Genomic DNA, 14474 nt, shown 5'->3' on the forward strand with positions numbered 1-14474 from the left:
AACAGGCATACAACACTCATAAATCACTCCCTAATATTTTAAATCATTAATTCAGGATGACGATAAGATGTAGCCTATCTAAAGGTTTGTTTAGGCCCAGATCTTTGGACTGGGGTGAATGTGTGTCATTGATCCACATTCAGTCCATCACCTGTTTTGTTTATTTGAGGTGAGGCCAACACATGGTTGCAGATAAGATTTTCACTGAAAAAAAACCAAGGTAAAAAAACATGTGAAGGCCTACCAATGAAGTAAATCATTAAATGAAAACCAATACATTTCTGGAAATATGCACTACTAGTGCTTCATAAGATGTTTTGGATCATATTTATAAGTTATTTGAGTATCTAGTATGCTATTTTACATTCTTCATGGTGCAAATTTATTGTAAATACGCTCCCACCTGCGGTTGGCAAATTTAGATTTTGATTATGGGAGTTAGATAGGCATGTTAATAATTTCCCAAAAATGGTATATAACCCCAAACAACCTTTGAAGCAAATGCTCTTAGCCATGTTATCCACCTCCCATTGGATAACATGGCTAAGAAATGCTTGCAAATGTGATAAAAAAAGGCCTGCAATGCATGAATAACGCAGAAAAATCAGCGATATTCATGCATTTTCCAACAAATGCTCTTAGCCATGTTATCCACTTCCTATTAAATAACATGGCTAAGAACTGCTCAGGGCACCATGAGGAACGCTTTCCATTTAAAAAGGGAAAAATAACATCAAAGACACTAAAATGCCTTCTAAATATGAACCCAAACAACCTATGAAGCAATGTGAAAAAAAACTGCCGCAATGCATGAATATAGCAGAAAAATCAGCGATATTCATGCATTTTCCAGCAAATGCTCTTAGCCATGTTATCCACTTCCAATTAAATAACATGGCTAAGAACTGCTCAGGGCCCCATGAGGAACGCTTTCCATTTAAAAAGGGAAAAATAACATCAAAGACACTAAAATACCTTCTAAATATGAACCCAAACAACCTATGAAGCAATGTGAAAAAAACGGCCACAATGCATGAATATAGCAGAAAAATCAGCGATATTCATGCATTTTCCAGCAAATGCTCTTAGCCATGTGATCCACTTCCTATTAAATAACATGGCTAAGAACTGCTCAGGGCCCCATGAGGAACGCTTTCCATTTAAAAAGGGAAAAATAACATCAAAGACACTAAAATGCCTTCTAAATATGAACCCAAACAACCTATGAAGCAATGTGAAAAAAAACGGCCACAATGCATGAATATAGCAGAAAAATCAGCGATATTCATGCATTTCCCAGCAAATGCTCTTAGCCATGTTATCCACTTCCTATTAAATAACATGGCTAAGAACTGCTCAGGGCCCCATGAGGAACGCTTTCCATTTAAAAAGGGAAAAATAACTTCAAAGACACTAAAATGCCTTCTAAATATGACCCCAAACAACCTATGAAGCTCTAACAGTACATATCCTGAAATTTAATTCATTTCAAAATTCGTTTTTAAACACAGCATATAAATCAATTGTATACCTGCATTCATGAAGAAATGACTAAAAATGTCCTTGAGACACATGAAAGTGTTTTCTGGAATGCCCTAGCACCATTTTTGGGACACTATTAACATGGCTAGGTAACTCCCATAATCAAAATCTAAATTTGCCAAGCACAAGTGGGAGCGTATTTACAAGACACTTGTCCCATGAGGAACACTTTACATTTTAAAAGGCGAACACAACATCTTAGACACTCAAATACCTTATAAATATGGCCCAAAACAACCTATGAAGCTCTAGCAGTACATATCTAGAAATGTAATTGATTTCTTAAATCGTTTTTAAAAGCAACATATCTGTTTCAGCTTACATAACAGACCATGAAATGGCCTCCATGTATTACAATATCTTGTGTAACTGCATGCCAGAATGTTACACCAAATATGCAATTATAATTTCTCTTTGAAACTAATTCTATTAGTATATCACTAGAGACAAAACCACATTTTAAAAACACAGCTTTCTTCATCATTTTCTCCTTAAATCATACTATTCTCTATCTAAATTAAATAAATCTTTTCTCACCTTAGCAAATATTTTTTGAGTTTTGAAAACAGTCTCAGAAATACACCAAATTGTCTTCAGCAGAAGAAAAAGGATGCACTCCAAAGGCTGCAGCTATTGAAAGCACAGAAATACAGATATTCTTTTCACATATCTCTCATATTAGCCAATCATACCTCTTCCCTCACTTTTTTCAAATCAAAACCCTTCCCCCCTCTGCCCTGTCTGCCTTGTTTCCATAGCAACCACCTCCTGGAAGACCTCTCATGTTTGCAAATTCACACAACAATGTTTCAATTGAACTCTGAACTCTCAGTGCACCTGCGTATCCAGTGCAATCTTTCATTAAATGTTTCTTCCTTGACCATTCAAATTACATCTTTCAAAGAACACATCCATGCACCCTAACTTTCTGTTTTCAGAAATGGAAATGCACCAATCACTGCTAATGAATCATTAGCATTGTAAATCCACAGTTTTTTTTCTTTAGAAACTCCTACTGTTTCAACTGCCCTTTCATTACCACACTTCATCTGACTGCAGAACAACCTTCTTCCACCATGTTTAACGTCTGGATTGTTGGACATAGTTACATCCACTGGGCTCAAAGGTATGCTGAGAGCAGAAATTTACACAACCTCAATTTACAAGATGTGGAAATTAAGTGGTTGGGCCAAAGAGGATTAAAATGTCACCAATTGATACCATTGGTGAAAACCTTTATGCATTTGCCAAAACCTGACCTGTTAATAGTGCACTGTGGAGGTAATGATTTGGGCACTTTGACAGGGGTAGGTCTGGAAATGCTTTTAAAGGACACCTTGGAGCAATTAATGGCACTTTTTCCTCAAACTGCCTTGGTATATTCCAATATATGCCAAAGACAGAAATGGAGGTGGTCCAACCAATTTTGTCCACAAATTGAGAAAGCGAGGAAGCATGTAAACAAATCTGTTTCAGCTTACATGAGAGACCATGGAATGGGCTCTCTGTACAACAATAACTTGCGTTACTACATGCAAGATATCTACAGAGGAGATGGAGTTCACTTCTCAGATGAGGGCAACAGAATTTTCATTCTGAATTTAAGACTCTGCATTGGTACCTACTTATAAGTACCTAAATGTACCATAAACCCAAAAGCTCTTCTCAGAGCTACCCTACATCTGATCACTCACAATTATTATTTTTCTCTAACTTTTTTCACTAATTTTCCACAAAATTCGCTCCCCGGAGCGCTACCCGGTTCGCTAACCGAAAGCTAACCTCGCGGAATTTTTTTAAAAAAAATTTTTTTTCCGCACATATAAGCCTCCTCAGCCACGCTCAGAAAACCTAGGGGGTCAAGATAAGTCTACCATGACCCCTTCTACCCATTCTAAACATTATTTGCCCTCCATCTTGTATCTTAATGCGAACGAAACACAAAATGGTGGACTCCCGTGACGCTTAAGGTTCGCTAACCGGGCAGCTTCCCGGAAAGCGGTCCTAAAAAAAGGCGGGAAAGTAATTTACAGAATAACGACTAGAAACACTCTCACCAAATATAGATTAGCTCATACTACATAACAATCCCTTCCATTCTCACAAATTTCATTGAAATTCCATTTAGCCATTTAGCCTGTAGACCTCTCCAAGTACCGTGAGGTAAATTACTTCACAAAACACATCTGAATTGTTGGAATTGACAACCAATGAAAATGTTACTTTCATTTTCTACTTTTATTACCTGACATTTGATTGGTTATATACCTGTATATATATAAAGGGAGAGAAGGAAACACAGCCATTTTGACTACTACTTCTTGTTGTACCTCCTATTTCAAAAGCTTCAAAAAACTTCAACTTCTTTGTGAAGGTAAGTTATAATTTAATATATTGTGCACTATGACTTAATATAGTAGACTTTTTCTGCTACATATACACTATCCCTCTGTAGTAGTAGTGTCTTGGTTAAATCACATACACTTTTTTTTAGTCCTATTTCCACTCTCATACTATACACTGCCAAAAGATAAATTCACTGATAAAAACTGCCTATCTAAAATTAATCCCAACAGTGCCCTATCTCTACTAATATATATTTTTTTAATCCAAATTTCAGGCAAAATGGAAGGCGAGCAGCAAGTTTCATTTTCGATTGAACTGAAGGAGAGCAGCCAAGACAAACTTGATGACTTTATGGATGACAGTAGAGACCACGAACTTCTACAATGTGTTGAAGCAGTAGACAACTTGCTTCAAAATGAAAAACAATTACACCCTATAATAAATTATGACATTTCTGACAATGAAATGTTAGAAAATTTAATAAAGTATGAAACACAATCATAATAAAAAAAATAAATAAATAAAGAAAACAAAAAAAAACAAGAAAAACAACAAACAATTAACATACAGTATTAGAAAAGTCTTTCATTCTTTTATCCATAAAGTTCGCTGCCCAGAAAGCTATCCGGTTCGCGAACTTGGCGCTTACCACGCAAAAAAAAATTTTTTTTTTTGGACCCTCCTAGGCCCTTTTAAAACCTCCACATAAAACCTAGGGGGTCAACGAGGATCTACTATGCCCCCTTATGGTAATTTCCCCCTTTGTTTTGGCCTCCTCTTGTCTCTCGATCCTACCGAGAGACAAGATGGCGGCCGCTCCGGACTGTTTAGAATGTTGACAGACACCGGAGGGCCAATCAGCTTCTCATCGCAAAGTTCCGTTACGCGAAAGGTTCGCGAACCGGATCGCTGCCCGGAGCGCTGTTACAGATATATATCTTGATTTAAACGTTAATTTCTCAAAATCCACTGAAGCACATATATTGAGACCTAGCAAAGGCACATCGGGCTAACAGTCCCTACAATTTTGCCAAGTTTCGTGAAAATCCATTCAGCCGTTCGGGCTAAAAGTGAGTCCAACCGCCCTATGGAAATTAACATGGGAAAAAGGCGTTTTGGGACCCCCCTTTTTTCTCGGCCCCCCCTCCACAAAACCCCCCCAAATTTTCAAGGTCTGCTCAGAAACAAAATGTGCCATTTTCCTGAAAATTTCAGCCAATTCCGTCCACGAACGCAAAAGTTATTAGGCATAGAATTTTCAGAAATCCCATAGGGAAAAAATCCTAACTATATATACCTACTGGCGACCGCCAGTAGGTAATATATATATATATATATATATATATATATATATATATATACACACACATATATATTCACTGAAAAAAATCACAGGTTTCTGGGTCATTATAGTTAGTTGGGCATTTCACTCGTACAAAACCAGAGAAATTCGGCTGTTATAGATAGTTGAGCTAAGTATAACTCGCCCCCCCCCGCATTGACCTCGCATATTACATCACTCATTACATTGTCAGTGACATCACTGATGACTTCTCAAATGACATCACTGATGACATCATCCGCTTAATATCTGATGCACCTCCTCGCACCTTAATATAACCTTTCATACACCCACTCTAAAATACAGACTACCATTCTTGAAACCATAGACACATCAATGCCAGTTAGTACATACCCACTCACTGATTCATAGGTCTACACACATCCACTTATTCACCCATACAGTCACTGATCAATATAGCCACTATTGTATTCATTCATACACTCATACGCCCATACAGACACTCACACACCGTGCAATTTCAACAAAATTAAATTTGCCTGCTCACTATTTGTCCAAAAGGTCTAAACAGTTCTCACTCTTCGGGGCATCCATTATAAAAACCAGAGTTTAACAACTTATGCAACTACAAAGATAGAAGAGCACAGTAACCTGAAGTGTAAATATCCAACCTCATAGAGTTATACAGAACTCAAGCATATATCTTACATAACCATTTTGTTCTCTTAGAAATGAAACATTTTCACGTCCTTTTTTTCTCTTTTTGCTTTTCATTCATACGTCTTCGTGTTACTAGACAAGAAAGACGATACATCCAAGACACAGCCTACACGTTTTGTCCCACTTTCACGGGACTTCTTCAGGGCTGTCCAGACACACAGGGCCAAACTTTAGAACTATAACCTGACAAAATGCAACTGACATACATAAATACACAAGCAGAAACAAGTTCCCATTTTCTACATTATTAACACAAGATAAGTTAATTCTAAGACAATAGTTCATGTTAACAGTTTAATCCTAATGGACAGAAATGAGACTCATGCAACTGGTAAAACACTTGATTGCACTCAAGCATTATTCAAGAGTAAGCATACCAGAGAACATGAACAAGAAATACATATAGTACACATTCTCAATAGTTCATTTGTCAGAACACTCATTGTACAAGGATTTATTACATGTGCACAGTAATGTTCTCGATTGTAATGCTTTATATTCATACCATTGGATTATGGAAGTTCTAGTTGCTATATTCAATTTTTTGACATGGACTCATAGCGGTCTCCTATAGAGTGTCATGCTGCCTCCACTCAAGTATTTGTCTGAGTCAAGGTGATCCTAACAATATGCCATTGTGTTTTAAAGCATGCCAAACCACTCAATATTATTTCACAATAGGGGCACCATGCTTCAAAAAGAAATTCCTAACATTCAAATACGAAGAAAGGTTGCCAAAACTCCAAACTGAGATAATCCAAGCCCACAAGCAAAATTAGGCATCAATTTCAAATAGGTCGGGTGGGCTTTGTCTGCTTGTAGTCTCCCACTATTCGCATGGTTAGAGTCATGCAATGGGAAAAGGGTGTGCCTAATGCAGTAATAATCGGCATGTGGTGCAGTGGATGGTGTGAACACTGATGAAAGGTGGGAAAGGGACAACTCCAGCTACAAAGATCTGGACCCATCAAGTAGACTGCGGACCGAAAAGTGGATGTCTGGGTCCAGTCAAAAGGGGGGCTGATGTAATGTAATGTAAATAAATTTATTAAGCGCGGTTGCTGCCCACGGGCGTCCAAGCGCTGAGTTAAGCAGAGATGAAACGGAGCAGAAGAGTTAGCACTCGGAGGATTTGGCAAACAGTAGCGTTTTCAGCTTTTTCCGGAACGAGAGCAGATCTGGGTTGGACCGAAGTGGAAGGGGGAGAGCATTCCAAAGCTTAGCAGTGTTCAAGAAGAATAGCCTACCCCCGGTCCTGGCTCTCTTTACTCTAGGAACAACGGCCAGGAAGGCCTCCGTGGACCGGAGGTTCCTGTTTGGGTGGTAGGGGATGACAAGGTTGTCAAAGATTGCTGGGCCTGTCTTCCAAAAGGCCCGATGCGCAATGCATAGCGCCTTAAATGCCACTCTCTGCCTCACTGGCAGCCAGTGCAGACTTTTTAGTCCAGGTCTGGCTGACTGGGTTCGCGGAATCTGTAGCAGGGTACGTGCTGCGCAGTTTTGTACCACCTGCAGCTTCCGGAGGGTCATCTCGGGGGCCCCTACGTATAGAGCATTGTTTGAGTCCAGGCGGGACTGGATGAGGCCTTGTACTGCCACCTTTTTAGCTTCCAGAGGTAAAAGCGGGAGGACCTTCCTCAAGATTCTAAGCAGGCCGGAGCATGTGGCGGACAACTTGGTAGCCTGGGTGGAGAAAGAGAGCTTTTTGTCGAGCCAAACTCCTAGGCTCTTTACATTTCCTTAGGGGTGGGAGGAGCGCCCAGACCGCGGGGCCACAAGGAAGTAAAAGGTACTGGCGAAGCTGGACCTAGAAGCATGAGCTCTGTTTTTTCTCCGTTCAATTTGAGGGAGGAGTTGGTCATCCACTCCTTGACGTCCTCTAAGCATTTCAGCAGACCTCCCGGGGGTTGCCTGTTGTTCTCATGGGCCAATGAAACCACTAGCTGAGTGTCGTCGGCGTACGACACAATTTTAATGCCGTACGGTTCGACGACCCCAGCCAGCGGTCTCATATATATATTAAATAGCGCAGGGCTCAGAGAGGAGCCCTGCGGTACTCCGCAGCTGAGTGGTTTGCTGGATGACACTGTGTCACCGTCGAAGATCTGAAAAGATCTTTCTGATAGGAAAGAATCAAACCACCTTAGTGCGTCACCTGATACTCCGATGTCATAGAGACGGTTCAGCAAGGTGGCATAGCTGACCGTATCGAAGGCAGCACTTAGATCAAGGAGGATCACTGCCACTGATCCTCCCTGATCCAGTACCCTTCGAGATTCTTCGGTGACCGCTAGCAAGGCGGTTTCAGTGCCATGCTTCGGTCTGAAGCCTGCCTGGGGCGTGTGCAATAGAGAGTAATTCTCTAGGAACTGGACCAGCTGGGCATTTATATATTTCTCCAGCACCTTGCTTGCCCATGGGAGGAGTGAGATCATGATCATGTCTGTCTAAGATATGCTATATGCAACAAAGCAAGAGACTACAACTCTTAAATTCAATAAAAATCATGCAGCATGCAGTATTAGTAGAAAGTAGTGCAGGGGTATCTCACCAATATATGTCATGGTGTATTAAAACATGTGGAGCCAGTAACCATCTGTGTACAAGTGGTATACTATACATCTCAAGCTATATATAACAATACAAAAAGCCCTCTTTCAAAGATGGTTTGTAAAAAAACAATGGCATCCTGTTACCCAGGCCTTCTAAGGCGGTCTAATGTGTGTGAGCTTAATTACTTATATATATTTATGTATGATATAGGGCATGCTGTGGACATGCCTAAAGACATGTGCTGTGACTCCGAACAGTGTTTAAGGGCATAGTGAATCATTGTTTGGCAATATAGCAACCATGTTTAGACAAACTTATATAAAATCGCTTTTGTAAAGTTACATGGCATATGTATAGATTCAACTATATCTCCATCATTAACCGGAGGTCGGATATACAATATATGCACCTATTAGCACACACACCAGCACTGTTGTAAACACGCCCAGGCTGGAAATATATGAAAAACATACGCATTAATGTTTGATTGAATGTAGACACCATCTATGTCCTGACGAATAACCAGAAGTCATCCTGTTCATTGAAATCTTGTTCATACGTATGATATTTCAGAATTCAAAAATATCACATAATTCATAAAAAAACAATTATTCTCCAGCCTAAGCCACCATCTCGAGCTATAAAAACAGAAAAGTCATAATTCAGGCACCATGTATCATCCTTCAGTCTTATGACAAGCACTTAGCATCTCTTCTGAATAGAGGAAAACAAGATGCTGAACTATAGACACTTATTCTGATCATTCCAATGCTCGTTCGTCCGGCAGAAAGAAGGTGCCCTGTTCTCAGTCCCTCCCTAACTTGCTTTGAAACATGAAAGTTGTAACACTATTCCTTATCACCAATTCTGTATGCCTATGGTAACCCATAATGGCTTCCCTGATAGTGTGGTATCCGCAGTTTCTGCCCAGGGGCATATGACCTCTAATCAGGCTTCCACTTCTGAAGAATCCTGTTTATGCCTGGAGAGTCACCTGCAATAGACTCATTACAGGTCAAACTGTTGGATGTCTTGTTTGTTTTATTGAAAGCCCAGCAAGGACTTGCAGTGGACACCCATAAATGTTATTTTCAAATCCTTTCAGCCTTTTTGGGTTTGCTGAATCAACCATCCTTGCTCAAATCACCTGTTGTATGAAGTTTATAAAGGGTGACACATCTGTTTGCACCCAATTTGCTTGGCATGCCTCAATGCGATCTTGATTTGGTCATCACTTTAATCATTTGCACTCCCTTCAAAATCTATGCACAGCTGCCCACTATATATCCTGAGTATGTATACTGTATTCCTGGTCATGGTAACTTTAGCTCTCTCTCTGATTTAACTCCAAGGTCTCAGTGCAGTCCCCTTACACTGCCTTTTTTCCCAGATAATGTGGTGGTGAGGACCAGGGCATCCTTTTTTTGCCTAAGGTTGGGCCTAACTTTTAGCAATCCATCGCTCTTCCAACTTCCTTTGTTTTGCCTCACTCCTCAAAGGAGGTGGAGAGACTCAATCAGATGGACCCCAAAAAAGCCTTAAGCTCTTACATTGGTTGCACCAAAGACCATCGAATCGACAATCACTTTTTTGGGGGGGTTCTCTGACCAAAGATTGGCAAGTCAATTCAGAAAAGGACTTTGTCAGTGTGCATAGTCCTCTGCATTACGCTCTTCTACACATTGGGTAAGAAGCAGTCACCAGAAGGGCTGAAGGCCCATTCCACCAGGGAAATGGCTGAAACAACTGAGTTGGCACGTGGAGTGACTGTGTTGATATTAGTTAGGCTGTGACGTGGGCATGACGCACATGTTTCAAATCCCTTCTGCCTTGACAGCCAGGTATGTCAAGAGGGACATTTTGCCTGTTCTTCCTACAGGACTTTTTTAATCTGAGCTATTCCACATACCCACCACTATGGGGTAGGTACTGCTTTGTTCTATAGTCTATTGGTAAGGATTTTGCGGTTAGAAGTAGCCATCAGAAGAACAAGATACCTAACTTCGGTAAGTCTCTTCCTGGTGGATACTCTGTCTAAATGGAGATTGCTTTCAGCCATTCCTCATCTGTGAAATTGTTCTCTTTTGCCCATACAAAAAGGTTCCATTCTAGATGTCTGCACACTGGTACCCTTGAATATTTTTGAGCTTCACATCAGAGAGCGCGGAGAGAGTCGAAAAGAAACTGACATTGATGTGCAGGGGTGAAGTTTATATGCAGATCCGTTGTCACTTCTGGGGTGGAACAAAGTCAGTGCTGAGCTGTATGGTGCCACCTACCAGCGTGCTAGAGCATTGCTCTTTTAGATAAAGAACCCACCAGAAAGTGTTACCAAAGGTAAGTAACTTGTTCATCACTCTAATGCTAGGCTACTTTATATAAGAATCTCTTTACTGAATACCACTAAATTGCTGGCCAGATTCTTAGGGATATTCAGTCCTCATGTCAAGCTCTCACCCCTCAAAAAGGAGTTCATCCTTCTCTTCTCACCAAATTCCTTCATTTCTGCACACACTGGTTATCTCAGGAAGCCAGCTCTACCTTAAGAGTGCTTGAAACATTCTATCTGTCAAGAAGACACATGCAATCAAACAACCATTTTCATGAAGTGTTTCAAAGTTTGAATTAGGTTCCTTCAGGTTCCTGGACAATCTTTATTTGAAGCCTTCAAAAAAGAGCGTTAAGCTTTGTTGTTCGTGCAACACTTTCTCCTTTGAATGTTCCTCATTTAGATCTAGGATTAAGTGATTGTAACTACGCAAAACAATCTCACAAGTATTTTGTACTTAAATATGTCTATTCCATTTGATTGTTTACTCATCTAGCTGCATATTATTTATTTTGTTTTATAACTGCCCTTTATTGAATTGTGGTAAGTGTCTGCATTTCTTAGTACTGTTACATGTGACATGTTCCCAAGTGAAGGACCCTATCACTCTTTGAAGCTGGTCCGTTCCTACATTAAATTTCTAATACATTAGATTCTCCAAAAGGCGGACTTCATCCTTATTTCTGCATGTACATTTTTGCAATCAGTTTTTGTACATTTGATGTATTCTTCAAACACTCCTTTTTAAAATTGATTCTGTTTAAAAATGAATATGCAATGTAGCGTTCATGTGAGGAATCTCATTATAAGAGATTAGTTTACAGAAATTGTTTAATCTGAAAGTTATTAATGCGCATGATTTTTTGGTATGAATGGTCATTTTTGTAAGGGTTTATTGTAATATTTTCTTTAGAAGCACTCCGTACTGTAAATGTTTGTATATGTTTTATGTATATGAAATATGTGCACAATAAATGTAAGTTTCTGATAGAGACATCTAGTTGCAGATTACTTACCTTTTGAGTAGTCTCCAAAGTGGATCCAGAAACTCTTCAGCAGTACCTCGGGTGCCGCCAGAAGGCCCTGTGCAGCTGATATGCACACCTCTAAATGTCTTCAGTGTATACAATGTTACCCCCTAAATAACAGGTTTCAAGCCCTGTAGTGACAGTTGCAAAGAGATGCCTTTGACTGGTAATCACCAGCTACACCTGTGGTGCTTGGGGTCGGACCTTGACTCCAAGGCCTACAGCAACTGCATCTATGAACCCGAAGACCATCAAAGACGGCAAGGTAAATGTTTACATCAACAAGCACAAAAAGACCCTTCATCTGGGCCGCTCTAAGTCGCAGTCTCCGTCCAAAGTTTGCTGCTGATTCTATTCCAATTATCACTCCCCGGTCCAGCCTCTGAGGAATTTGTCTCCTATGCCATGGTAATATGTAGGGTGGCCGAAGTACTTGACCTCCAGACCGCACCTTGGAGGATAAAAATAATGTATTGACCGAAGTCCTCCATGCAGGACAAACATCTTCTGAGACCTTTCTTACATTTAGCAAGTCACTGATAGATACCTCATGAGGGGCTTGGGCCTTGTTCTGAACTGACGATCAGTCTACAAATTGCCAGATGCCATTACCCCACTTCTAGTGGCCCTGCTTTTCTCATACAGCACCCTTCACCCTAGAGCTTAGTGCAAGCCTCCACAAGTCGATTTAATGGCAACACATGTCCTTCCACTCCCCTGACAGGTAATCTAAATGGGTGGAGCCATTTGGCAAATGTGTATTTTCTTTCACCAGTTTGGCCATCAAATCTAGTCACGCCAGCTGCTTGTTGGCCAATTTATTCCCACGCCAATGTTATTCGGTAGCACAACTATTCCCTGGTGTGCTTGAAGACATTGGACCTGTTCTAGCTCAGATGATTTAATGATCATAATACAGCTAGATTCACGATTTGTTGTGGCTTGGATACCACCAATTCCATCAGGCGGGCTATTGAAATCAGTGCTGCCATTTCCCACCGTACATGGCTGTGATTGACTGGTTTCTCAGACAAAGTTCAGTCCTCCCTGATGGAGATGCCCTACAACGGCACTCGCTTGTTCAGGATCAAGGCTGAATCGGGTGTAGAGCATTTTAAGGAGAGCAGGGCTATTGCTCGCTCTTGGAGCCTTTCTGCCACACCTCACTAACCACTGCAGGTCCACTGCTGCTTTTGTAGGTTTGGCTGAGGTGCCCCATACTGCCAGCCTATCCAACCTCTGCAAGGACTCCTGCAGTTTTGTGGTTAGGGATAAGTTGTCCACCACCACTGCAGCAAAGGTCAACGGGCTGCCCAGTCTATCATTCCCCTGTTTTTCCTCCTGCAAAATCTCTTTAGCATGCCCTCACGGGAGCACAGCCATCCTCAGGGTGGCAGACTCAACAAATTCTAATTGGGTTGGCAGGCGAACACTTGGACAGGTGGGTTCTACAGATCGTTCAGATTGGCTTAGTCTTCCTTTCTTTCATGCCGCACCTTCCGCCGTCGCCCCAGGGACTGACGGAACACCATCTCTCCGTTTTGCAACAGGAAGTGCAAGCCCTTTTGGCCAACGAGGTTAACAAGTGTGCCTGTGCCAGAAGTAGGTTATCGTTGTTAATCCCGCTACTATCTGGTGCCTAATTAAGATAGAGGCGTGTGGCCTTTTTCTAGACCTGAGCCCTCACAATGCCCTTTTTGGGAAAGAAGAATTCAAAATGCTCACGTTAGCCAAGACCTTGTCTGTCATCGATCCTAGAGACTGGGTGGTGGCGTTGGACCTTCACAATGCTCACTTCCATATCCCCGTTCTGCCGGCCTACCGGTTCTACCTGCGTTTTGTGGTGGGACAGAGGCAGTGCCCCTCGACTGTTCACAAAAGTGGTGGCAGTTCACCTTTGGAGGTCAGGAGTGCAATTCTTCCCTTTCCTCGATGACTGGCTGTTGAAAGTGGGTTTGCCCCAGGCAGTCATCAGCCACCTCCATACTATGGCGAAACTCCTGTCATCTTTGAGGTTCACTATCAATGTACCAAAGCAACACCTGATTCCTTCTCCAACTCTCCCTTTCATCAGAGCCATTCTGGACATGGTCCACACATGCAGGCTTTGAGCCCTATCTTTAGTCTCAGTCCTGGATTTCATTGAGGTAGACTCTGAGGCTACTGGGGCTGATGGCATTGCAGGTATCATATTTGGACTCTACCTTGGATCTGCAGTCCCAGTGGGCCTAACAACAAGGGGACTTCTATGAACATGTTCAGATTTCGTAGGGGACTTCAAAAGATCTGCAGTGGTGGTTGCTGGACCTCGATTAGATCAGTGGCAGAACCCTCTGCCCTCCACACTCAGGGCAGACAGTGGTGACTGATGCATCACTTCTGGGTTGGGGAAGCTACGTGGAAGTGGTGGAGATCAGAGGCCTCTGGTTGCTCATCTTTGCCAGAGTCCCTGCTCCATCAACCTGCCGGAGCTGGGACCATCCTGTTGGCTTGGAAAGCCTTCCTCATTATATGAAAACGAGGCTGATGCAGATGCATCCGGACAATCCCACAGCCATGTGGTACTGCAACAAACAGGGCAGAGTGAGATCATGGACCATGTGCCTGGAGGCCTTGCGCCTCTGGAAATGGCAGGACCACCAGGGAATTTTCT

The 14474-nt window shown here is 41.6% G+C and overlaps 1 protein-coding gene across 2 annotated transcripts in view; it reads left to right on the top strand.

The window, feature by feature from the left end:
- Positions 1–14474, top strand: part of TTC13 (tetratricopeptide repeat domain 13) — a 1386998-nt gene that overhangs the window by 898973 nt on the left and 473551 nt on the right. The gene's annotated exons all lie outside the window — the stretch shown is intronic.

The sequence above is a fragment of the Lissotriton vulgaris genome, chromosome 6 (genome assembly GCF_964263255.1).
Source record: "Lissotriton vulgaris chromosome 6, aLisVul1.2, whole genome shotgun sequence".
NCBI classification, from domain to species: domain Eukaryota; kingdom Metazoa; phylum Chordata; class Amphibia; order Caudata; family Salamandridae; genus Lissotriton; species Lissotriton vulgaris.